The sequence below is a fragment of the Pelodiscus sinensis genome, chromosome 1, assembly GCF_052426305.1.
Source record: "Pelodiscus sinensis isolate ZL-2025 chromosome 1, ASM5242630v1, whole genome shotgun sequence".
Classification (NCBI taxonomy): domain Eukaryota; kingdom Metazoa; phylum Chordata; order Testudines; family Trionychidae; genus Pelodiscus; species Pelodiscus sinensis.
This window is the reverse complement of record NC_143052.1, coordinates 239,199,967-239,225,767: the sequence shown is the minus strand read 5'-3', so window position 1 is coordinate 239,225,767 and position 25,801 is coordinate 239,199,967. Positions and strand designations below refer to the sequence as shown.

The 25,801-nt window shown below is 45.2% G+C and overlaps 1 protein-coding gene across 4 annotated transcripts in view; it reads left to right on the top strand.

Annotated features, from left to right (window-relative positions):
* Positions 1-25,801, top strand: part of ST6GAL2 (ST6 beta-galactoside alpha-2,6-sialyltransferase 2) — a 316,318-nt gene that overhangs the window by 237,039 nt on the left and 53,478 nt on the right. For 2 of the 4 annotated variants that reach the window (XM_075917819.2, XM_075917803.2), the window contains exon 1: positions 2,773-2,966. The exons of 1 other annotated variant lie outside the window; for it this stretch is intronic. The gene's annotated coding sequence lies outside the window, so the exon portion shown is untranslated. Of the gene's footprint in view, positions 1-2,772; positions 2,967-25,801 lie in introns of those variants that run through there. One more of the 4 variants, XM_075917829.2, reaches the window with a different exon arrangement.

Sequence of the window (25,801 nt, the reverse complement as noted above, 5' to 3'; positions counted from 1 at the left end):
TGCTAATAATCTCACAGAGTCTTTACTCCAATGTAACTCCATTGAGTTATTTATTTATAGTAATGTAAGTGAAATCAGAATCAGGCCAATGGCAAAGAACCACAGCTCTTTATTCTTCAGCGTTCACTGGCTGAGCCAAAAGCAAAATGCACCCAAGCTGGAGGCAAAAGCAAACCTTATCTGCAGACAGCCTCCAACTGCCTTCCCAGAGATAAATTTTACATTTAGATAGACTTTAATATCAGTAGCACCTACCTCTGAGAGTTGTGCTCAAACAGCTTAAATCCCTATTGTTGAATTCTTTTCCTGACGGGGAGAAACATTTTCAGGTGAGGTTCTGTTCTTTTGTCACATGCAGAATACCTTTGTGCTACCAGCTTTCTCGTAATATTAGCTAACTCATACTACCCATTTATTCTGCTTCTAAATTGAAATTAATTTTCACTTGGAATATTAAAAATGGAATGACTATACAGAATAGCACATTTTGCAATTATAAGATACATATCAGGACTCAGGAGCTGTATTTCTATATAGTCAAATTGCTAATGCAACTTAAAGAAAACTGAGTTAGAAATATGTGTGTTGTACTGTATTTTTGTATGACACATGCTTATGATTAATTTTACCAACCACCAGGTATCTTTGTAAGGATGACGCAACAAATAAAAAAAAGCTACTTGGTAGGCAAAGAATACATACATAAAATTGGCATTTAATTTAAATTTTAGATTTTTGAATGACTATGGGAATAACTTTCAGACAGCAATAAAGCCTTAGAAGGATTACCCAACAGCTGCCAAACACTTAAGTACATCCCTGGTGAGAACACTTTTATTTACGGTGTGTCTAGACTACAGAGTTTTGTCGACAAAAGTGGACTTTTGTCGACAAAACTATACCTGCGTCTACACTACCGCTGAGTTCTGTCGACATAACGTTGACAGAACTCAGCAGTTTTGTCGACGCCGGTAAACCTCATTTTACGAGGCATAACGCCTTCTGTCGACAGAGTTCGGTCGACAGAAGGTGTTATTGCATGTAGGGTTGTGTCTAGACTACAGGGTTTTGTCGACAAAGCAGCTTGCTTTGTCGACAGAACTGAATGTAGTCTAGACGCTCTTTGTCGACAGAAGCTTTGTCGACAGTATCTGTTGACAAAACTTCTGTCGACAAAACCCTGTAGTCTAGACGTACCCTTAGACTTCTTTTGCTGTTACAGTCTTCTCTGATGCATAAGAATAGTCAAACTATTTACCTTATGTTTCATGTCTTTATCTACAATTTACTGCACTAGTTCAGATAAAGTAACTTTTCCAAAGGCTGACTTCATACTGTCCTATGTGAAGAAAAATATTTTGTTTTATTAATTAGATTGACTTTCTTCACAAACTTCCTCTTTGTACAAAAACAGTAAATATGCTAAGTGGATTAATACTAATGATTATGAATCTTTAAGCACTTTTCTTAGTGTACGGATGGTTGTTTCAACACTTTGACTCTTTCATTTAAACCCAGATTCATGTTTTGCTTTAATACTTTTATTTGTATAGTGTTAACCTTCTGTATTTTAATTTATTTTAGCATGTTGTCTCCTATTTAACTTTAATGCTTATTGTTTTGACTATCTTTTCTTGAACAGTTTAAGACATTTTTTCTTTCAAACTTTGTTTTAGATATTTTAGATACAACAGAAATAGACACAATAAGCCCCTCCTTTTGCAAAGGTTTACATAGATGCTTAACTTTAAGCAGGGGAATAGTTCAAGTAGCCTCACCTACTGTTCTGTGTACAGCCCTAGAGTTGATTAGTTTGCAAATAACTTTCTTTTCAATACATCTGCTTGTGGGAGCTAACTGAGAAACCAGCAAGCAACCAGTCTGGGTTGGTTAGTTAAAAGTTCAGAAGTACAAAGGCATATTTGTTCTTCATTTTAAGATTTGTTTTATTTTTCATGTGCCTTGCTGGGGCTGATGTTACAGGTTTCACTGCATTGTATTTAAGTCCTTTATGCACAATTGTAGACATGTAGATAATAAATCCAGCCAAACCATTGACAATTTAAAAGGTTTCCCCTAATGAATGGAGTGTTATCTTAAAAGCCCAACCTTTTACCTCCTGCCTACCGTGCTGCCCTCCAGTCGACGTGCGTGGAACTGTCACATCAACCCTCCTTTCTGGTGTCCTATGCAAGCCGCGTTCACCTAAATTGTACTTAAAAAAAAAATTCTTCTAAGGGCAAAATACGTCCCCACTTTCCCTCACCCACCGCAGCTCCTTCTACTCTGCAAGATACTTTATCAACTTATGGAGCCTCCAGCCCTACCAGGCTGCAGGGCACCACCAGGGCACGTGTTCAGCAGGAAGAGCCCCAGGGTGGTAGCCACAAGGCAGCGTAGAGCGCGGGACCTGCCTGCTGAGGATGCCCGAGAGCCACCTGCCAGGCAACTGGCGCGGGCCCGCAAACGTGGCGTGGCGGATCCCGCCCGCTCGCTGGAGCCGGGGTCTCAGCGCCCCCAAGCTCTCCCCGCGCGCACGTGCCTCGGGGCATCCACCGAGCGACGCTCGCTGCAGCCGGGCCCCGCTCCCAGCCGCGCCTGCTGCCTCCGGGCGCTCGCAGGCGCGTGGGGGGCGGGAAAGGGCTGAAGCCCCGCGAGCCGCACCTAGCCTGAGACGTGCTACCGCCCCCCCAGCAGCTGCGAGTGAGCCCGAGGCGGGGCCAGCGGCCCCAGCACTGACCCCGCCCTCGCCCCGCCCCGCAGCTGCCCTGCCCCGAACAATGAGCCGGGCAGCGCCGAGCCTGCTGCCCGCCCCTGCCTGCCTCGCTCAGTGCGGGACGCGGAGCCGGCGGCACAGAAGCGGCAGCCTCAGCATGTCCGCCCCGCAGCAGCGCGCCGCGCCTCCAGCCCGCCGGGCCCCCGCCCTGCAGCCGCCGCCGCGCCCGAGCTCCCTGCCGCTCCGCTAGGTAACGCCGGGCTCGCCCCGTGCCCGCCGCGGGAGGGAAGCGGCTGCCGCCGAGCCGGGAGGGGGAGAAGCAGCCCCGCTTGCAGGGCAGCGCTGGGCGAGGCGCCGAGAGACAATAGCGGCACCCCCCCGCCGCGGGCACCGGCAGGGAGCGGCACGGGGGTGGGGGAGGGAGCAGGCTGGCAGGGGGGGGGCGCCCGGAGGAGCCCCGGGGGGGATGCGCAGCGAGGTGTTCCCAGGACGGGCTAGGCGCGAAGGTCGGAGGCAGGGGCGCCGCCTTCCTGCAGCGCCCTGCTGGGGCTCGCCTTAGCCGCGGGATGCCCCCGGCGGGCGCGGGGCGGTGGAGCCCGGCGCTGAAGGGGGTCGGAAGTGTGTTACCCGCGGGGTTTGCTCGCCCTTGCGGTGCTTCTGTGCCAATCCGAATTAAAGCAAAGAGCTCCGCGTCTGGCAGCTAGGAGCTCGATCCCGATTCCCCCGCCCCCCTGTCGTAGCGGTCGCGAATGTAAAGAGCCGAGAGAAAGCTCCTGCTTGCCCAGAGGTAGTTTGGGCTGTGCACACACTCACTGGCAACATGCACTTTCTATGGGGAGGGTTGCTGCTTACCCCCTTTCCGGGGTGGAAACTACATACGTGGAAGCTTCTCGGTGGTATGGCTCAGCCTAAGCTGTACTCGAAGGGTTCCAGTAGGCAGCGTGTGTGTTTTAGCAGGACTTGCCGGTTCAGAGAGCTGAATAGATATAGTTAGAGAAGCTGCGCTTTCCAGGAATTTAAATGAGACCTTTTTGTGAGACTGCTTTCCAAGGCTTTTTTGCTAGCTCCCTCTTTGTTTTGAACTTGGAATAGTTACGCAACTGTTTCGTATTGTAAGACTCAGTCTTTTCAGGGGAAGGAGATACTTACCAATGTATCTTTAATACTCAAGTTTGGTCCTTTCTGTCCAGTGATTATATTTGTATCAGGAATTTTATCCTCCCTAATATTCAACTATCATTTATAGTTATTTTTAATGATCGGTGGTGTCAATGGATTTTAGAAACACATTTGATTAGTGATATGATTTCTTCAATCACTTACAGAATATTAATTCACTATCACATATGAAAATATTAAATAGGCAGTGAAGTTTTAGTAGAGCCAGCAGCAACTGTTATAGTCAAGGTCACGTAAGAGTTTTTATTCTAACCTTCTGTTTTTAGTCACGCAGAACTTCCTGAGGTTTCATCTTTTGGGATAGTGATAGAAATGTAGCCGTGTTAGTCTGGGGTAGCTGAAGCAAAATGCAGGACAATGTAGCACTTTAAAGACTAACAAGATGGCTTATTAGATGATGAGCTTTCGTGGGCCAGATCCACTTCCTCAGATCAAATAGTGGAAGAAAATAGTCACAATAGTCTGAGACACTTACCTTCCTTCCTTCCCGCCCCCCCCCCCCCCCCCCGCATTCCCCTCCTGTTCTGAAATGTGATTTGTCCTTTTCATATGTTTTCCTTTTTTTTTAATTGTACCCTTTGGTATATATGGTTGTGACTATTTTCTTCCACTAGTTGATCTGAGGAAGTGGATCTGGCCCACGAAAGCTCATCATCTAATAAACCATCTTGTTAGTCTTTAAAGTGCTACATTGTCCTGCATTTTGCTTCATCTTTTGGGATGAAACTCTCCCAGCTTCATCTGTGCCTGAAGATTATTTATTGTTGAAAGCCAGAGCAGAAATAATTCAGCTGTTTTTGATAATGTGGGGAAGGGGCATTTTTCAACTTAAAAAAGTTTTTGCAATTTTTGTTTAAAACATCTCTCTTTTCTGAATGGCTGTGATTTGGTTTTTGACTTGGAAATATATCTTATTCAGGAGAAGTAGTTTTGAGATTTCTTGTGAATTTAATTTGATTTGACAGAAAATTGTAAGCAGGGAACATGCAGTATGTTTTGCATCTGCTTTTTTTTTAACTGACATCATAAATTGTACAGCTAAGGAAGTCTGTGTCATGCATGTACAAATGGCTAATTTATCTATATACTGAGAAATATACTAAAGTTTTGCATGGTCTAAATCCTGTACACCTGTTAATGAGCAAGAAGTTAGGGCATGTCTACACTGTGTTGGGTTTTTTTGAAGAAGGTATGCAAATTGTACTCGCGTTTGCATATCTTCTTCCATTTTTTTTTCCTGGAAGAGGATTTTCTGATATTTGGCCCATGTACATGGGGCCAAGTGTTGGAATCCCCCACTCTTTCGGAAGCCCCCTTATTCCTTGTGAAACGTGTAGAAGGACCAAATATTGGAAAATCCTCTTCCTGGAAAAAAAAATCGGAAGAAGGTGTGCAAATGCCAGCGCAATTTGCATACCTTCTTCTGCCAAAAAAACCACAGTGTAGCTGTATCCTTAGACTCTAATTCTGCAGTTTGAGTAGGTGGACTAATAGTATCCATGCAGATGCCATTCAAATCAGAGAGGCACTGTGTAGGCACTGCAGTTGCCTGTGCCTTGTAAGATACGAGATAGGGACTTCAATGAGGGCTTCTATGTACTTGACAAGGTTTGAAGAAGGATGCGAATTGTGATTTACTGTAGGGATCTATGCAGTTATGTTGGTAATACAAGATTTTTTTTTTTTTCAAATGGCCCTACCTGTTGTATAGGCTAGAGTTATCCAGAGATGCCTGAGCAGACAATTCCAGATTTGGAGTTTACACAGACTATTGGAAGAAGACAGCAAGCTAGAGACCAGTGTAGTGCCATGTCCTTCTGATTTTGCTTTTCCCCAGTGTTAAAGACAAACTACAAAGTCACATAACTAGGCTATCCCATAATAAAATGATCTTAAGAGGATGTTAGGATTGCCCAAGTGCTCAGGTAAGGAAATGCTCAGGTGAAAGTTAGACACCAATCTTAAATCTGTCCCTTTAGGCATGTGAGTTATGGTAGGGTTTATGTGATTTCTCGTATTATACAATACAATATCACAGTGTATTTGGGGGCAGAATGAAAGTTGTATGTTAACAAAATTTGTATATTTCCTGATTTTGAGTGCTCTGTCTCATGCACACCTTACATTGTCTTAATTTTTTTTCATAGAATCTGATACTTTAATTCAGTTTGGTAAGAGTTCTGGTAAATAAAACAAAGGACTGAACGAGCATTCTAAATTAGATCACGGTGGAGTTATTAAAGATTTACAGTACTGAAATTCTCTGGATTTGCACCAGGGTATTTTAGCACAAGGCACTGGACTATTTGCTGATCCAGTCAGAAACTGTATTCAAAACTCTCAGTAGGAGCACCTCTGCTACAGCAGCAATTTTCAGTCTGCGGTTTGGAGACTTATTGTGGGTTTACAGAGCACGTGCTGGTGGTTTATGTAGAGTTAGCTGGCATGTGGTGCTGGCTCCTTTTCCTTGGACTAGTTGTTAATGGCATTAAGAGAAGCTAAGCATGCCTTACTTTTTTAATATTATTTGTCTGGGTAAACAATTGATACCCTCCTCTGCCATTTGTAAAAATCCTAAAAGAAACTGTATTCACTACAATACAAATAGACTGGAGATGATTTGTGAGACAATTTCTGGGATATAGTCCACCATATGAAAACGTTTGATTTCCCCGTGCTGTAGTAACTTTGGACCTAAGCAGTTGAGGCACAATACTTGGGTTTGCTCCCATCTTTCAAGTGCAGACACAAATACTGTGTTGTTTGGACATTTGGGGACTTCAGTGAGTCTCCTCTTCAGTAACGATTTGCAGGATCGAGCCATTAATTAGCATTTTCTGATACTACAGACCTTTTGTTGTGCATCTAATGTGTATGAGAAGAAATTTGATTGGTAATGCTGGTGGTACAGATTGAAAATGAAAAACTTAAAACAGGAGATTTTTCCCTGTAATTATTATACAGTTATTTATTATCAAGTACTAGATTGCCACAGCTTAGTTATAATTACTGCTATAAATGGTTTATTAGGTACCATCTGACCTTTTGTCTTGTTTAATTATATAAGCTTAGTGCAGCGATCTATGTACAATAGTATACAGCAAAAATAATTGCTTTCATATTTTTTTAATCTGAGCATGCTTTTTTTAGAGCAGCTGCATGCCTTGTTCTACCCTGAACTTTGTACCCTTAGGGATCCGTTCTGTAAATATGCTACTTGCTTTTCACACTTTACATAACTAAAAAAAGAACCACTTAACATGATTCTCTTAGTTGTACTGACTCACATTGATATTCTTTATTTCATCATATATTGTATATCTTGGGATACATTAAAATTGGGTGTTGTGTATGTATCTTAAAATGTGGACACAGATTTACTGAAATAAACAAGTTACATGTACCCCTGACAGTTTAGAAACTTAAAATATTTCAAGTGTATAAACCAGTTTCTCTGAGCGATTATTTTCATTCACAAATGTTGACTATTTTGATAATTTTCAAAAACACAAGAAGTTAGTTAGATGCTATACAGCAAGGGTGGGGAACTTCAGGCCCCTGGCTAGCCTGAATCTGGCCCCCAACGCTCAGCATTGGGGAGCCCATGCTGGTGCTCCAGCCCTAAGGGTGGGAGGCAGGGGGGGCTGGGCCCCATTAGGCTCTGGTGTGCAAGAGGAATGTGGGAAGTGTCTTTCTCCCTCTGTCAGGAGCTTCTCACTTTGCTTCTTACTTGTGTGCAGACCCCTACTGATTTTTCTATGAGTCAGCAGCCCCTGACCCAAAAAAGGTTCCCCACCCCTGCTGTGCAGGTACATCTGAGTGCTGAAGAATTTGCAATCAAAAGTCTCAATTCTCACAAACACTTATGCATGTGCTCAAAGTTGAACAAAAGCATTGTTTAATAATGGATTTTGTATCCTCATTGACTGTGAGTGTTAAGATAAACTTCTGAGTGGTTGCAGGATTGGGACATAAAAGGGTTATAACATCAGATTAAAAAATACAAAACAAGCTTTTTGTAAGGCTTGTGAACAATCTTGGATTATATTCTTGATTCATCCCTGAAACTTTTGCTCATGCAAAACTCCAGAGTTTTTGTTATCCATATTAGTGATACTCTTTTGAATAAGCTGCTTTTTTTTTAAATTCAAGAAAAATTAAGGTTTTTAGCTAGTTGGATTTTTTTTTAAAAAGGACTTGTTTATAACATTTGACTGTACAACCATCAACCATGAGAGTTAAGATTGCCATAAATATGATGATCATTTGTAGAAACCGCAGTTTAATTTAAAGTATCCAGACAGATATACATTGAGTTGCTTGAGCTATGTAAAAGCTGGGAAGCTGATAAGTGTGACCTTAAGGAGGAGCTATTTAGTTCATTAGCCACTGTGGACAAGCTGGCTTTAGGGGTCTCACAATGTTTTCTTTTTGGATTCTGTATCTCAAGAACAGACCTTTTAAGAATCTGCCTGATGACATTTTATCATTGTTGACCATTTTGAAATATTGACATTTCGTTCTACTTTCATTGTTACACCCTGCTGAAAAATCAGAGTTTGCATTATTCGGGGCATAGAATTCTTTCCTCTTGATTTTGTAATACACCATTTTGCAATATCTATCAATAATATATATTTAAATAATGGTCATATGAGGAGAGGAGCTGGTGTATAACATGGACTTCAGTTTCCACAATGTGCATCACTCTAATAAGCACTTGATTATCTTCAGAATATTTGGAAGAAGAATCAGGTACAGGTGTGAGGATCAGAAACTTGGAACCGTCATCGCATATCCATCCATGCTGATCCAGTAGATGAAGTGGTGGTGCATCTTTTTTGTACACATGTCTGAAAAATTGCCTGTTTTACATTTTTATAAATGCAACAGCTTTCGATAATGAGCTAAAATTTTGTGTTGATGTGGTTATCTTTGGCAATTTTTGCTGCTGCTGATGTCTGCTGTGCTTCCAACATGGTGGCGCAATTTGACTGACTGTAGCAGGCAGTCATGAAGTTAGTTACCTATTCAGTGACATCAGGCAATGATGCAACCCAGCAGAGAGAGAGGAGATATTCAGCTCACAGAATCTTCAACCCAGTGCCTTTCTTGAGTCCAAAAATAAGCAATAAGTAACTGTATTGCAATATGAGAGTGCGTGGACAGGTGACAGTCCTGGTACAATGATGTTCTGATGTGGCTCTGCATTAGCACTGATGTGACTTTCAGCTCTCTCTTGGACCAGGGTTGTATAATTACTAAAAACCTTTGGCCCTGTTTAAGGTAATTGAACAAGACTAAGACAAGTACATCAGCGTTGTGTGAGAATACTGATGTTCTTATTGGTTTCTCTTTTGCAACTGTTATATTATACAGGGACATTGCCAGCTTCTTCTCTGTTGATTATTGTACCTCCCTGATTTATTTTCAGTGGGGTGTTTTCTTTGCCAATGGTGTGTGTAGTGTTTGGTTATACTTCTTGTCTTGAATGAATTCTGAACAAATTATGTTAAATGAAATGTTTATTTTCAGTAACCATCAAGACAGTGTTCTGTGGAGTTGTGCACATTGTATTCAACTCATACACTTGCTTCTGTAGCTCTGCTAGAATTTGTGACCTTTGAGGTAGTTTTTATACCTACCAAAGAGGAGATATGCATTCCTTGTTGCTAGCTAGTGGTTAGTATAGATTCTGACACTGATCACAAAGTCCTTACTGATAACAGCGTGCTACCCACAGAACTGTGGCCCCGTCACTGACTGTTCAGGTGATTTCTTGTGGAAGTCAGATACTTCTGTTGGGCCAATCTGTGCATGCTTTGTCTGCCACTGCCAGTGTCTCGGCATCCTATCATAGAATAGTGTGGGCCAACGGTGTGGAAATTCTTGTATTTGAATTCCATGTGAAAGTACAGTTGTACCTGTGTGGTCTGGCAACATCCGTGGTTTAGCATGATTTTAGGTAGCCAGATGTTCGCTAATCATAGATGTAGCCATTTTTCCTGCAGTCCCCTAAAGTTTTACAGTCACCGGTCCTGACTCTCATTGTTCTGTGCTGTTATTTAGCTCTAATTTAACCCTAAATGTCTTCTAAGGGTACGTCTACATAAAAACATTATTTCGAAATAACTAGTGTTTCGAATTCACTAGTGTTGTTTCGAATTCACTTAACTGACTGCTGTGTAGATGCAGACTATTTTGAAATAATGTTGAAATACTGTCAAGCTGGAGGACTCCTTACTCCAACTCCTGTTACCCTCATTGTACGAAGAGTAAGGGAAGTCAGAGGAAGAGTGCTCTATTTTGAAATGAGTGCTGTGTAGACGCTCTTAATTCCGAAATAAGATACGCAATTAATGTAGCTCAACTTGCGTAGCTTATTGTGAGTTGAGCTGTGTAGATGCACCCTAAAAGTCTAGTAATCAGTGGAAGTGTTGGTAATGCTGCTAGACAATATTGGCCTCTCTTGGTTCGGCATCGGTCAAGTCCCAAGGGTGCCAGACTATAGACATTCAACCGGTATATCATCTATATTGGCTGGTGGTGTCACTGTACCACTGACTGTTTATTACAGCTCAGGGTGTTTAGTGATCTCTAAGGAATTGGTGAATGAAAGGTGAATGAATAAAATAGTTGACTGATTTATAATGCCTATAATTGTCCTATATTTGAAAAGTAATTCTCATGAGTGCGTATAAAATTTTATGTGAGAATGATCTGAGGGAGCAAGAAGAATATGCCTTGTCTCAATTGGGGAGGGGGGGGGGGAAACAGGTGTACTAAAAAGGTCCGTTAATACAGACACTAATACAGATATATAACATTCTGAGCTTCTTGCAGATTGTGATCCATAAAAAAATTAGTGTGAAGTAATCATTTAAAAACAATTGAAATTCAGTGAAAGTGGTTTCTTTGAATTTAGGGTCTGAAAATTCAGAATCCATCATTGTACTGACACTGAACAAGGTACTGCCAAAAGCTTGCATTTGGCTGCCAGACTACTTTACCATGTAATTTGCTTCTAGTAGCTGCTCTGACAGAGCCTTTGTTTACTAACCTTTAAAGTAAATTGACTTTCCAGAGGCGGGATCTTGCATGGTGCTGCAGACCTCTTGAGAAATGAGGCTACGCCTATGCTACAAAGTTTTTGAGCGAAAGCCTGTGGAGTGCCCATACCTCAAGCATGTTTTGTGCAAGTAAATCAACAGTAAAATGGCAGAACAGAGGGCTTTTTGCGGTGTAAACCTCCTTCTGCGAGGCATAACTCTGTTTTGCGCTACAGCTATTGCGCAAAAAGGCACGTGTAGATGCTCCACCGGGGTTTCTTGCGCAAATACAGCCTATCCGGAAAAAGCACAGGGGCTTGCTCTGATGGCCATTCTGTGAATGGCAATTAGAGCTTTCTTGAGCAAGAGTGTCCATGCAGTGTGGACACTCTCTTGCGCAAAAGCGCATCACAAAAACGGCACTCTTTGAAGTGTGGATGTACTTTTGCGCAATAAGTTTTTGTGCAAGAACTCTTCCGCAAAAGACTTCTTGCTCAAAAACCCTGCAGTGTAGAGTAGCCTGAGGGTATACACCTTACAAAATCAAGTTCTTGGAGATGGTAGCCTTCTTTTCTAACTTCCTGAAAGAGATGTGCTTAGATTTAGTTACACATACTTTATTACAATTGGATATATTTGCGCTGTGCTTTATGGCAGAATGTGTTTTATAAATCTAAATGTAAATAAGAAATAAATGTTATTCATTGCATACATTTGTAATTGTCATCCCAGTAGGATTCACAACACATCTGTATTGTCTGCACCTGAGAGTAGAAAACACTGTAAACACACCAGATACAGATGTTTTATTGCTAGGATTACAAAATGGCTGCTGGTAAGCCAACTCTTTGTTTTGAACTTGGAATAGTTACGCAACTTCAAAGTTCAGCACGCTTGATGCTTTGACCCAATAAATCTATCGCTCACCACAGAAGCAAGAAAATGTAGAATACCCAGTAACATGGGAGAAATCATGGCTCTATTTGAAAGGCAGTCAGAAAATTCCCAGTGAGTTCAATGGACCAAGGATTTCACCACATAATTATTGAGGGCACAGTCCAGTCACATTGAAGGTAATGAAAGCCTGGAATGTACCTCGGATACCAATACATTAAGATAGTTAGTGTCTAATTATTTAAAAATTGCTTTGAATGTAAGTCCTTATATCCATTGTAAATTTATTGGAGACTTATTGAATCTATCACATTAATTCAGGAATCTTGAAATCACGCATCTTTGCAAAGTATATGTTTATAAAAAACAAATGCACAGAATGGTTACAAAAAAAAGTAAATGGTACAGTGATATTTACTAGGGATGTAAGTGAGTAGTTGACTTGAGTACTCAACTACTCGCTCCCCCCTTGCTGCCTCTGTATCAGAGGCAGTGGGGGGAGGAGGGGAGGGGACAGGAGCCGGTGTTGAGGGGAGCCACAAAGCAGCCTCTGTCCACAGCAAACCCTGGCCACTACGAGCAGGGTCTGCTGTCAGAGCAGCCCCTGTTCACGGGCCTGGGCTGGCCGTGGGCAGAGGCTGCTCTGGCAGCAGCCCTAGTCTGAGGGGGGTCCCAGCTCCCTGCTGGAACTCCCTGTGGACAGGGGCTGCTGGACCCTGTGTGAGCTGGGCCCACACAAGTTGCTAAGTTCTGGCTCGCACCAGTCTGGGACCACCACAGCTCTGCATTTTAAATGTAGTAAGAGCTTCTTGGCTCTTGCTACATTTAAAATGTAGAGCAGCAGCTGTTCGGACCCCGCATGAGCCAGGACTCCTCAGTCCCAGCTTGTGCCCGGTCTGTGAGCTACCTCCGCTACAGCTCTTACTACATTTAAAATGCAGAGCTGCAGTCTCCTGGCTCTGTCCCAGCTTGTGTCAGTCCAGGACCTACTCCTGCTGCAGCTCTGCATGCCCAGCTCCTACTATATTTAAACTGCAGAGCTGCAGCGGGGGTTGCTCCTGGACCCGGTGTGAGCTGGGACAGAGCACCTGCCTGTCTAGACTAATCGTCTAGTCCAGTGGTGCACAACCTTTTTTGATCTGCAACCCCCGCACCGTAGGGGCCACCAACTGCTGGGCCCAGCCCCCAGCTATCCATGTCTAGGAACTGTGTGGCCGCCAACAGCCGGGCCCAACCCCTGGCCAGCCAGATCTAAGCGCCGTGATCTCTCTGGGAAGACATTTGCAACCCTCTTTGGGGTTGCGACCCATGGGTTGCTCACCGCTGATGTAGTCAATACAAATTGTGTCAAGTACATGATTAGTCAACTACACACGTCTTAACATGCTTAATATATACCGAACTATAAGGTTTGTAATCCATACAGTGCATTATGAACCTAATCCAAAACTCATTTGCCTGAATTGAAATAATCTTTGGATCAGAATAAGAGGTAGGAAATATACCTGAATCGGAGTGATATGTTGTGATGTATCAAAGAAGCTCATTGTTTATAAAAGAATAAATTGCTGATATGACACTATCATAAGGCATTATAGTAGGGTTGACAACTTTCTAACTTTACAAAACTGAACAGTCTTGCCCCTCCCCTTCTCTGAGGCCCTGTCCCTGCCCTCCATCTTCTCTGAGTCCATGCCCCCTATTCACTCCATCCCTCCCCTCTCTGTCATTTGCGCTCCTCTGCCCTCACTTGCTCATTTTCACAAGGCTGGGGAAGGAAGATTAGGCATGGGGTCAGGGATGGAAGGTTTGGGATACAGGAAGAGGCTCCAGGCTGGGATCTGGATTCAGTGTGTGGGAGGGTGTTTGGGGCTGAGACGGAAGATTGGGATGTAAAAGGGGGGGTATGGCTTTGGGCTCTGGGCTGGAGATGTAGGACTCCAGGGAAGGGCAGAATTGAGGGGTTCAGCTGGAAGGGGATCTGGGCTGAGTCAGGAGGTTAGGGTCTGGACATGAGGGCTCCATCTGGGGGTGCAGGCTCTGAGGTGAGGCTGGAATGATGGCTTTAGGATTCAGGAGAGTGAACCAGGTTGGGCCAAAGAGTTTGGAGTGCGGGAGGGGGGCTCCGGGCTGGGGTTGGAGTACGGGAAGGAGTCAGAGGTGTGGGCTCTGGTCAGCTCTCACCTCAGATGGCTCCTTGAAAGTGGCAATATGTCACTTGGCTCCTAGGTGGAGGAGTGGCCAGGTGGCTCCATGTACCATTGCTGCCAGCAAGTGCTGTCCCATTGCTCCCATTGGCCGTGGTTCCCGGGCAGGGGGCAGCATGTGGAGTCTCCATGGCTGTCCCTCTGCCTAGGAGCTGAGGGACACCTCACTGCTTTGCAGGAGACATGCGGAGCCAGGTAGGGAGCCTACTATCCCTACAACAACCTGACTTTTAATGTCCCAGTCTGCCATGTCAAAAACCAGACACTTGTCAACCCTACTTTATAAAACAGGTGTTTGGAATAAGAGAGAGATTATAATGAAAGTCTTGAAATATGTAATGTATAGTATATAACTTTCTAAAATTCATAGTGACAGCAATTATTCCATTTCACAAGTTACATTCACATAAGTGAGGTAGTTTACAATAATATAAGTACACGTGTGGTTTGTAGTAGAAGTAGGTGGTGACAAATGTTTAAGAAAATTTAACTCTGATATCATACAATACATAATATACAGATACAAGGTCAATCCAACTTAGTTCTATGCACCGACTTAGCACAAACATTAATGGGAGTTGAGTACATAAGAAGAGTCTTTAGGCATATTCTTTATTTATGCTGCTGGGTTTGCATGACCATAACTGAGGTTTTATCAACACTTCCTTAATAATAGTCTGTCAGAGGTTTATAATTCATGCACAAAATCCACTCTCGAGTGAAGCTTATTCTTAAAGGTTTCCCTCTGAGAAGGAAAGAATTTAATAAACATAAAAGTTAATTACTTGACCAGGGTTTACGTAATGCCAATGACAGACAACCTTCTTTGTTAAAACAGCATTTGTATTATGTGTTGGGTACCTTAGATTTAAAGCTAACAGGAACCTGCAAGTCTACTAGAGAAGTCATTTTCTTTCATTATTATTATAAACCTGTAAATGTACAAGTGGAATGATTACAGTTGAAAAATAGTTCTTAAGAATTTTATTAAATGCTAAAATGTGTGTATATGAAAGACTCGTCTTTTTTTTTTTTTTTTTAAGTGTCCTGAGAACTGTATACAGTCATCCATCCATTGGGAGAAATATATCCTTATTAAAATGTTAAGTCAGGGTCAGACTGTGCCGTGCCTTATGTGGATCTGTAGGGGGTGAAGAATACATAAGGTGCCTCCTCAATCCTTGTACACCCTGATCGTTGGCTTGTCTCAGAACTATCCCTGATCCCACGCTGCTGCTTCACATCTCTCCAAAGAGAGTGTGACTTTCACATCAGCCCATTGAATGAGCCCAATGTAGCAGGGGAAGTATGTTGTGCCGCCTTTAGAAATGTAGCAGCAGGCATTCCGTCCTTGTGCACTGGTTAGGCTCTGGAGTTAGGGGGAGTGAAGTAGGGATATCTACCTGTAGTCAACTACATGATTAACTGATAAGCAGCCGGGAGGGAAGGACGGGGGCTGGGAGAGAGGGAGGCTGCAACAAAGCAACCTCTGTCCACAGTGAGTCTGGGCCTGCCACAGACAGAGGCTTGTCCATGGCAATAGCCCAGTGTTTCTTAAACTTTTTAAGACCGAGGAACACCAGACAATAATTTTTTTTTATGAGGAACACGAAGGATTTTTTTGTTGGGGGGGGGGGAGGGAAAAAGGCCAGGGGGAAAGTTATTGGGGGGTGGGAAGGGTCAGGGGAAAGTGGAGATGAAAAAATTTCACCTGCCCCTTTAAAGGCGGCCATTTTTAATTCTGTTCTCCGCTGTACACCTCCGACTGCCTTGCAGCACACCAATGTGCCATGGAACACAGTTTAAGAAACACTGCAATAGCCTCTGTCCTCAGGGAGCTTGAACGCCCTGCCCCTGCACGCAGGGGCTGCTGCCACTCTGTGCTGCTGCCTCTCTATCAGAGACATCAGTGTGGGGCAGCAGGCAGCCAGTCTGTGCAAGGAGCTGGCTTTTAAACTGTCTCCCCTCACTGACCAGCACCCTGCGCTTCTGCCTCTGATAGAAGGCAGGGGGCTCCCCAGGAGGGGGTCAGGAGCACACTGGCTGCCGGCTTGCCTCTGGGGACTATAGAATTGTCATGTAATTGCTAAGATTTCATCCGGTTACACAACTTCAGTTACACGGAGGCTGGGAAAATTATGATCTGTGGGCTGGCTCCAACCCACCAAGCTGCCTGCAAGAGCCTCAGCTGGCTCACTGCTTGCCCTGCCCCCACTCGGCACTCAGCGAAGCCGGCTGCTGCAGGGCCAAGTTCTTCTGTGAATGCTAAGCCCGGGAGAGGAGGCAGAGGCTTCTCACACTGCTCCCACCATCCACAGCTCCCATTGGCCAGTTTCTAGCCAATAGCAGCTGCCTGTTTGCAGGACAGGCAACATGTGAAGCGCCCCTTTCCCTCCTCATCTCCCGGGTTCACAGGTTTTGCAATTGCAAACGCAGCCCCTATAGCTGCTGTGAGCAGGAGTACAGGGGTGTGGAAGGCAGAGGCCCCAGTTAAGGAACCTGCTGGGCTGCTAGCTGGGAAGCATTAAGGTAAGGTCTACCGGTCTACCAGCCAAATCCTGCCAATGGCACCCTGGCCTCTCCTAACCCTCGGCTCCCCTCCTGCGCCCTTACCCCATCTAACCCAAACTTTCTGCACCTTACTTCAGCCCCCATACACCTTTCCAGACACTGCATCCCCTTCTCGGGTCACACACCCCCTCCCAGACTTTGCACCCCAATTCGCTATTCCTGGTCACAGCCCAAATCCCTGCACCCCTCCTGAACTCTTGCCCCAGGTTACACCACCATCCCAGACCCGGCACTCCCTCTTCCTACACCCCTCCCCCAGGCCAGATCCCTCTCCTGCTCCCATACTGCCTCCCAGATCCTGCTCCTGCTCCTGCTCCAGGTTATAACCCCCTCTCAGACCCTGCACTCTTCCTCCAGGCCAGAATCCTCTCCTGCACCCAGACCCCTCCCAAGCCCTGCAATGCAACCCCCTGTCCCAGGTCATAACCCAAACACCTGCACTCCTACCCCAGGTCACACTCCCCTCCCAGATCCTGCATCCCCTCCTCTATCCCAGTTCATGGCCCCCAGGTCATGATCCCCTCCTTCACCCAAACTCCCTCCCATAACCCATGTTCCAATGCCATACCCCAAGCTTCCTTTTGCACCCAACATCCATCCCAGACCACTGCTCCTCCTTCATCAATATCATGAAAGAGTGCGGCCCTCAACCACTTGCCAAATTCTTGGAGTGGCTCCCCATCATAAATTATTGCCCACCCCTGAATTACACGGCGTCTAACATCCCTAGAGTGAAGTCTAGATTCCCCTCGCAGCAATTTGGATTTGCAGTGCTTCGACATGTGGCCATGCCTGTGTTGCTTGACTGAGCCTTGGCTGCTATTTTGAGGCAAGTGAGTCTCTCAAGAAAGTCTGTTGTGTTCTAAATGCAGACAGTTTACCGGGGGGGGGGTGTTAAAAAAAAACAAACATAACCCCTCTGCCATAGAATTCAATATTTTCCTTGCCATAGCAAATGAAACAGCCCTAACACATGTACACTTGACCCAGGGATGTGGAAAGTCTTTATGCTTCTCTTATCTCCTAGACAAATAATGTGAATTTTGAGGTTTTGTGACACAACTTTAACAGTATTTACATCTGGGGGGTTATTTTATGGCACCGGACCTAGTCAGCTATTGAAGTCTGTTCCTTTCTGAAAAGCAGAAAGGAAAATGCAGTAGGGGAAAGAATTTATCATTCTTAAAAATTACTTCTAGGATGGATCAATGTTTGGTAAATGTAGGCACTTTGAAGCCTATTCTATTGATGCGCCCTCATAAACCATGTCAATGGGAGTCATGCATGTGTGCATCTCAAAAAAGAATAGCTCCCTTTGTAGTTGAGGCATGTGGTGTGCAGAAATGTACTTTGCAAAGAAGCATTTTTACTGCAAGAATACATTCCTACCATTTTCCACCGCTGTTCACCTGTGCACTTTTAAATTTTCCAGACAATGTAGCTGGTGGTGATTGTCAAAGAGAATGATAAATCTAGAGGGGAATTACTGAAGAAGATGGTTGTACAGGTGGAACCTCTCTAGTCTGGCACCCTTGACACCTGACCGATGCCAAATTGTGGGAGGTCAATATTGTCTAACAGTATTATCAACACTTCCACTGCTTACTGGGCTTTAGAAGATATTTAGGAGTAATTTAGAGCTAAATAACAGCACAGAACACAGAGAGCCAGGTCTGGTGGTTGTAAACAAATGTTATGGGGCTGTGGGAAACTTGGCCGGCTAACTAAAAATCATGCTGGACCATGGATATTGCTGGACCAGAGAGTGATGGATGACAGGTTTAACCTGTATATATTGATGGTTATGTCAATATATGATGCTGTCCTGCTATCCTTTCCCAAAACCAAAATGTTTGGGAAGCTTTACTTACGGGTCAGTCCCCACTGGAAGCCAATTCTGGACTCCAGTGGTTTCCTGGTTCATCCAGGCTCCGGGTTACTAGAGGAGATTGAATCTTGAGGGCTGAAACTGCCTCAGATGTTTTCACTGTATTTGAAGTTTGATGGAAAAGGAAAGCCCTTCAGGGGGTCTCCTGCTGGCCTCACGCTTCTTGTGCTCTCCTCTCCTGCTCCCCTCCCCTGCTGGGGCTCTTGTACATTTCAAAAGCAGAATCCCAGCAGAACCAGTGCAAGTGGAGACTGCTTCAGTTCCAGCTCCCGCCATTTCCCCCCATGCTTCTACCTCCCCTGCCCCCGCCACAGAGACGATGTTGGGGGGAACCAGCTTTTAGGCCAGCTCCTCCCAGCACCGGCTTCTGCTCCCCCCCCTCCCCTCTTGAGAGAGGCAGCAGGGAGAGGGGGCGCTATCAGATAGCTGACTAGTCAATTACATCCCTAGTGTGTTGTATTATCCCATCTAGTGGCACTGAGACCACTTACTTTTAAACTTTCCAGACAACTTAGCTGCTGGTGGTGGTGGTTGTCAGAGAGAATGATAAATCTAGAGTAGAAGATAGTTGTACGAGTGGATCCTCTCTAGTCTGGCACCCTTGGCACCTGACTGGTGCCAAACTGTAGAATCTGCTCTACAGCTTGCTCTAATAGCTGTAGAAGCTCAGGCTCTAAGCTCCAGAGGTCCAGGTTTGATTCTGCCAGCAGACGGCCAGGGTTGTGTTAGGCAGTACACATGGAAGTAGACATATGAACATTAACCGGGAGGGGGGGGATAGCTTAGCAGCCAATCGGTATGTGGAAGAGGCAGCCCCAACTGGAAGAGGGGAATAGAGATTGAAGGAGCAGAGAGAGAGAAGCTGTCAGAGAAGGGAAACAGGGACCGCAACAACGAAGCAGCATCCATTCAGGAAGCAAGGGGCCCTTTGCTCTGGTGCTGCTCATAAACGTCAGTGAAGTAGGATACTTGTGAACTTCACACTGTGGAGTTCACAAGCGGAGTTTACAGATGCTTCAGAAGCTAGGACTGTGAATTGAAGAAGCTGAGTGGATAGTGAGGTGGTGACAGCCTTGCCATCTGCGAAGTGCTGGTAATATTTGTAAAAAAGGAAATTCAGTCGCTGCAAAGCTTGTAGATGCCACAGAAACATTTCTGTCTGGCTTGGGGAGAAGCCAGTTGAACTTGTAAATGACAGAGGAGTTCCTAAATCTCACATTGCTTGAGAGCACCCAACTAACTTTTTGTTCCTATGCCTTCTACACAGCACATGGCAGAGGTGGGCTGAATAAAGTAGCTTGTAGTGGGCCACTATAACTTCCCTACAGTGCACGAACCAGCAGGTAGTGTTAACAATGTGGTGCCTTATAGCATGCATAAAATCCATATTTTCTTTTAATAAGAAAATAGCCTGAAACTACTCAAAGGTACCAGTCTTCGCCAAGCTATAGTAAAGCAATTTTGGATTTCTAAGCCAAATTGTTTTTGAGTTATGAGTGGGGCGTGGGGAGGAGGAATAGAAAACTGTCTGAAAATGAAAACAGCTCTCGTTTCTGGAGCACTGATATCCTCGGTGTGATTTGCCTCCATCTTTCCAGGAAATCTTTACCCTGTCACAAGATCATGCCTGCAAAACTTCATGTGACTATGTTTCACTTTGAAGACGTTAAGAAGCTCATAATTGGAGATTGCAATAGGAAAACTTCAGTATGGAAGAAACTAACATCTTTCTATGTTTAATAATTTTACCTGCTTGTATTCAGCTGCTTTCTCACTTTAAAAATTTAAAAGTTATCTATTATAGTGACTAATTACTCACTGCTGCTTATTGTTTAGGTTGTGTTTTCTCTAATAATCTTAATCTAGTTTAGAGAGGGAAAATAATAGCATAGGCTTGAAGTTTCCTCTCTTCAGGTACGCTTTTGATTTGTTCTTTATAAGGTTGCCACGGGGTTAGCCTGAGATGTTTATCTGCCCAAACCACATATTTAAGATAATACTAAATATAGACAGAGAGACCACTCAACCCCTTGGAATTGTTACCTGGTGTACTGGTCACACCACTAAACCCACCAATCTGCTCTCTGCCGCATCCTACCACTCTGTCCTGCTGGACCAGAAGCTCTGGTATCCCTCAGCTAATGCACAGAGTTGGCAACAGCCCTCCAAAAGAGCAACAGTGGTGCTGAACCAGCTCAGCTCTGGTAGGGCTTAGTTAAAAGGCTATTGACAACACCAAGGAGAACAGCCCCTTAAGAGGACCAAAACACCAAATACATCTATCTTACTCAGTGAAAACTCCGTTTTTACACAGAGAAAGCTTATAAATAAATCCAAGCTTTATATAATAAATCCATGGTACATCCACATCTTAAATACTGTGTACAGGCGTGGTCTCCTCATCCCAGAAAAGATATACCGGCATTAGAAAAAGTTCAGAAACAGGCAACTAAAATGATTAGGGGTTTGGAATGGGTTCCATATGAAGAGAGATTAAAGAGAGTAGGACTTTTTAGCTTGGAAAAGAGGAGACGTAAGGGGGGATATGATAGAGGTCTATAAAATCAGGAGTGGTGTGGAGAAAGTGAATAAGGAAAAGTTATTTACTTGTTCCCATAATATAAGAACTAGGGGCCACCAAATAAAATTAATGGGCAGCAGGTTTAAAACAAATAAAAGGAAGTTCTTCTTCACACAGTGCACAGTCAACCCGTGGAACTCCTTGCCTGAGGAGGTTGTGAAGGCTAGGACTATAACAGGGTTTAAAAAAGAGCTAGATAAACTCATGGAGGTTAGGTCCATTAATGGCTATTAGTCAGAATGGGTAAGGAATGGTGTCCCTAGCCTCTGTTTGTCAGAGGCTGGAGATGGATGGCAGGAGAGAGATTGCTTGAACGTTACCTGTTGTGTCCCCTCCCTCTGGGGCACCTGGCATTGGCCACTGTCGGCAGACAGGATACTGGGCTGGATGGACCTTTGGTCTGACATAGTATGGCCATTCTTATGTTCTTATAAGTTTGCCCTCCTTATCAATAAAAGCAAGAAATGCACAGTGGTTCTCTCCCCCCTTCCTCCCCCCCCCCCCAAGCTAACAATTATTTACATTGGGCTTGATGATAAACAAAAGTCTCTTTGAGTGGAAAACTACCAGCTCCAAAATGGGTTCCAGCATCAGGTGGTCTGGTCACATGTCTTTGTAGGACCAACCACAGTTTGGGCTTACTGAAAAAACATAAGCATTCACACATCATTGACGTAATCACAAAGCCATTAAGTTCCTAAAGTATCTCTAATGGCTTTTACTAGAAAACCTGGACTAATAAAACAGTTTCCCAATTAATATTTTTAACTTCACATGCAAGAAAAATGTGTGTACTAGGGATGTTAATTATTTTAAATGTTAACCGGTTAAATGCTAGGTTTAACTGGTTAACCTTGGAGCAGCCTGCAGTCCAGTGGGCCCAGCTGGATTGGATCAGTCCCCCACCTGTATCGCACTGTAGATGTGGAGGGTGGGGGCTGCTCCAGCCTGGCTGGGCCTGCTGGTTAACTGGTTACCCATAAGCAATACTCAAAGGTGATGCTTAGTGGGTAACTGGTTTACCCTTCACATCTCTAATGTGTCCACACACACAGAATATACAAATTCAACAGATTAGAACTTCTAAAATGATATGTTACACGATCCATTTTGCATAAAGTGTCTTTGTTATACATATTCATATTCAGAAGCCGGTTTTCATGAAGCATGGAGGACATGACAGATGGATTCTCTCTACAAGACTGGTGTTTGCATGAAATACCTATCAGCAACTTTCATACGTAGCCAGATCTATATTATTTGGGGCTTTAAAAGGGTCAGCAGGGCTATATAAAAATCAATCTGCCACTTTATAGGCAGCCACTGTAAGGAAGGCAGGGTGGATGTAATGTGATCAATTACTTAACCAGTGAGCAGACATCCTGCTTCATTCAGAAGAGGCAGAGACACACTGTGCTGGAAGCTCTGGTACCATGGAATTACATTAGTTAAGCCTTGCTGCTCTTGGATGTATGTTGCTGTTGCAAGGTTTTTATGATCTAAATAAATTCACAGTCAGAGCAAATTGTTTAATTGGAGGGGAAAAAAAAAAGTCACCACTTTCATAGCATGTCTGATGCATGGACTTAATAAAAGTTGTGGCCAAAAGTGACAAGGTTTTTCACTTGGTTAGGTGCCTTTCCCTCAGTAAGCAGGGTCAGAATGGAAGAGGGAATCCCCTCATAGTAATGAATTAACTTCTCAGAATTGAGACCAAGAGACTCACATTTAGCTAATGTTTATGCATTCCTTCAGGGCTGAAACCGGTCTAGCATGGTCCACGGGGAAAAAAAAACGTAGCTATAATTATTGACTAGTACTATGCAGATGACACTGTCCTTTGTTTAGAGATGAAGTTTGCAAAAAGTCCCACAGATGCTTTGAACAAACTGGGGGAGAATAGATTGAGGGATACTGCAAATCCAGTGGTCGCAACATAGTTAATGTCGTTAGTGTTAACTGCTAGCTGGTGATTATGTATGCTTGGGACTAGATATGTGAACAACTTGTCGTTTCCCTCCCACAGCCTCTATATGAGAGAGGCAGCAAGGGGGAGAGGAGGGAATGCTTCCAAGTGGCAACACCACATGGAGCCCGGGGCCAGACCCTGGGCTCCACACGGCGCAGCTGTTTTGAAACACTGCATGGAACCTGGGGCCAGCTGACCGCAGGCTCCATGTGGCACTGCCGCTTTGAAAAGCTTCAGAGAGTATGGGGCTAGCAGGGGATTACTTGAGTTCCCACTCTGGCCCCATGCTCCCTGCAGTGCTTTCACCTTTGAAGTGTAGCAAAAGTTCTGAGGCAGAGGCGCCCTTATCGGCTAATCAAATAGTCAATGCAAATTGCATTGACTGTTTGATTAGTTGATTAATCTAAATTTAACATTCCTACTTGGACCAGGCTACTAAGTGGGCCGTATGAGTGGCTCTCCTTTATCTTAGTGGGCCGCAAGACTGTTGTAACCATGGACAGGATTGGGTAGTTTTGCTAACTGTGCTTGCATACATGTCCCTGCTGATTGAACCGTAGTAGTGCTTTGGATGCAGAGGGAGCACATGGCTCTCATAGTGGATGTGTGCAATCAGCATGCACCTTAATTCATGTAGCCTTGCTTTAACTGTGTGTCACCTTAGTAATATTGGTAGGGGAAAAAACCAGTGGAAACTAGAAACCCTGTGTGTGGGCAACGATCAACAAAATGTCTTGCAGGCCACACACAGAACCACATTGGGCAGCTTGCGGTTCACAAGCCACAGGTTGCTCACCAGTGTTAGGAACTGAAGGGAAACCCCAGAAATACCAGCAGCACTTCTTAATCATGAGTGAAAAACAGGTATGTCAGTGTTAGGGATGTGAGCAACTAGTCGACTATCCAATAAGCAAAACCTTATTAGATAGTCAACTTGTCACTTCCCCGCCCCAGTTGCTGCCTCTTAATACATTTAAAAGGCTAAAGCACACTGGGAGGGACCCAGAAGGAGCCAGAAATGAGCTGTCTCAGCTCATGCAGGGTCCCCCCAGCTGCGCGTCAACCTTTTCAATGTATTAAGAACTGACAGGGTCAATACATTTAAAAAGCAGAGCCGAAGCGGGGTTAGCTCTTGGGGCCGCGAGCAAACCCTGCTGTGGCTCCCCGCTTATCGACTAGTCGATGGAAAATCCATCCATTGACTCGTTAAATTCTGTTTAATCAACTAATCAACATCCCTAGTCAGCTTGTCATTGACTACATGATTAACCAATAAGCATGGGCTTTCTCGGTTAATCCTGTTGACTACGTGTGTTTCCCACCTTCCTACCTCTATCAGAGGCAGCGGGCGGGGGGGGGGGGCAGGCAGGGGCTGGTGCCCATAGGGAGCCAACTCACTGGATCCACCTGCCCCCTCCCATCCCCGTGCTGCTTCCTCTGATAGAGAGGTAGCAGCATGGAGGGTGAGGGGGGGAAGGCAGGACCCAATACGCCTGGGAAGCTGGCTCTTAAGCCACTCTCCATGCATGTTGGCTCCATGGACCTGCCGGTGCCCCCCTTGCTGCCTCCTACAGAGGCAGTGGAGGGTGTGGGGGCAACAGGAGCCCGTGCTGGGGGTAGCTGCCTTAAAAGCTGGCTCTCCCAGCACCAACTCCATGGTGCTGCCTGCCTCTCCCATGTTGCTGCTTCTGTCAGGGGCAGCACAGTGCAGAGGTGGCTGCCGCAAAGTTGCCTCTGTCCTGGATTCGCCATAGACAGAGGCTGCTCCGTGGCAGCATCCCCTGTCTGCAGGGGGTCCAAGCTCCCCGTGGACAGAGACTGCTTTGGCATCCCATGGAGCAGCTTTTGTCCATGGTGAGCTTGGGCCCGCTGCGGACAGTGGCTCCTCTGTGGCAGCAGCCTCTGTCTATGGGGGGTTTGAGCTCCCTGTGGACAGGGGCTGCTGCTGCGGAGTAGCCTCTGTCCGCGGCGAGCTCAGGTCCTTCACATACAGGGGCTGCTGTCTCTGTATCAAAAGCAGCAGCGCTGGGCAGCAGGCAGGAGCTGGTCTAGCGGGAAGCTTGTTTTTAAACTGGCTCTCCTTGTAGACGGGCTCCCGCCTATCACCCTGCGATGCTGCCTCTGAACTGGCTGCCGGCCCCTCTTCCAGGAATTATTGAATAGTTGTGTAACTGCTAAAATTTGATGCGGCTACACAACTATTCAGTTACACACTATACAGGCAGTCCCCGGGTTACGTACAAGATAGGGACTGTAGGTTTGTTCTTAAGTTGAATCTGTATGTAAGTCGGAACTGGCGTCCAGATTCAGACACTGCTGAAACTGACCGCCAGTTCTGACTTACATAGAGAATCAACTTAAGAACCCCAGGCGTCCCCAAGTCAGCTGCTGCTGCTGAAACTGATCAGCAGCTGATTCCAGGAAGCCCGGGGCAGAGCAACTCTGCCTCTGGCTTCCTGTAGTCAGCGCTGGTCAGTTTCAGCAGAAGCTGACTTGGGGATGCCTGGGGCAGAGCAGCTGGGGTGCTACTGGACCAACCCAGCAGCACCCCATCTGCTCTGCCCCAGACGTCCTGATTCAGCCGCTGCTGAAACTGACCAGCAGCGGCTGAATCAGGACCTGGGGCAGAGTAGCTGGGGTGCTGCCGGGTTGGTCCAGTAGTGCCCACGGGCGCTGCAGGACCAATCGGCAGCGCCCCAGCTGCTCTGCCCCAGAGTCCAAAACAAAAGCCTGGTCTGCAGGGGGGG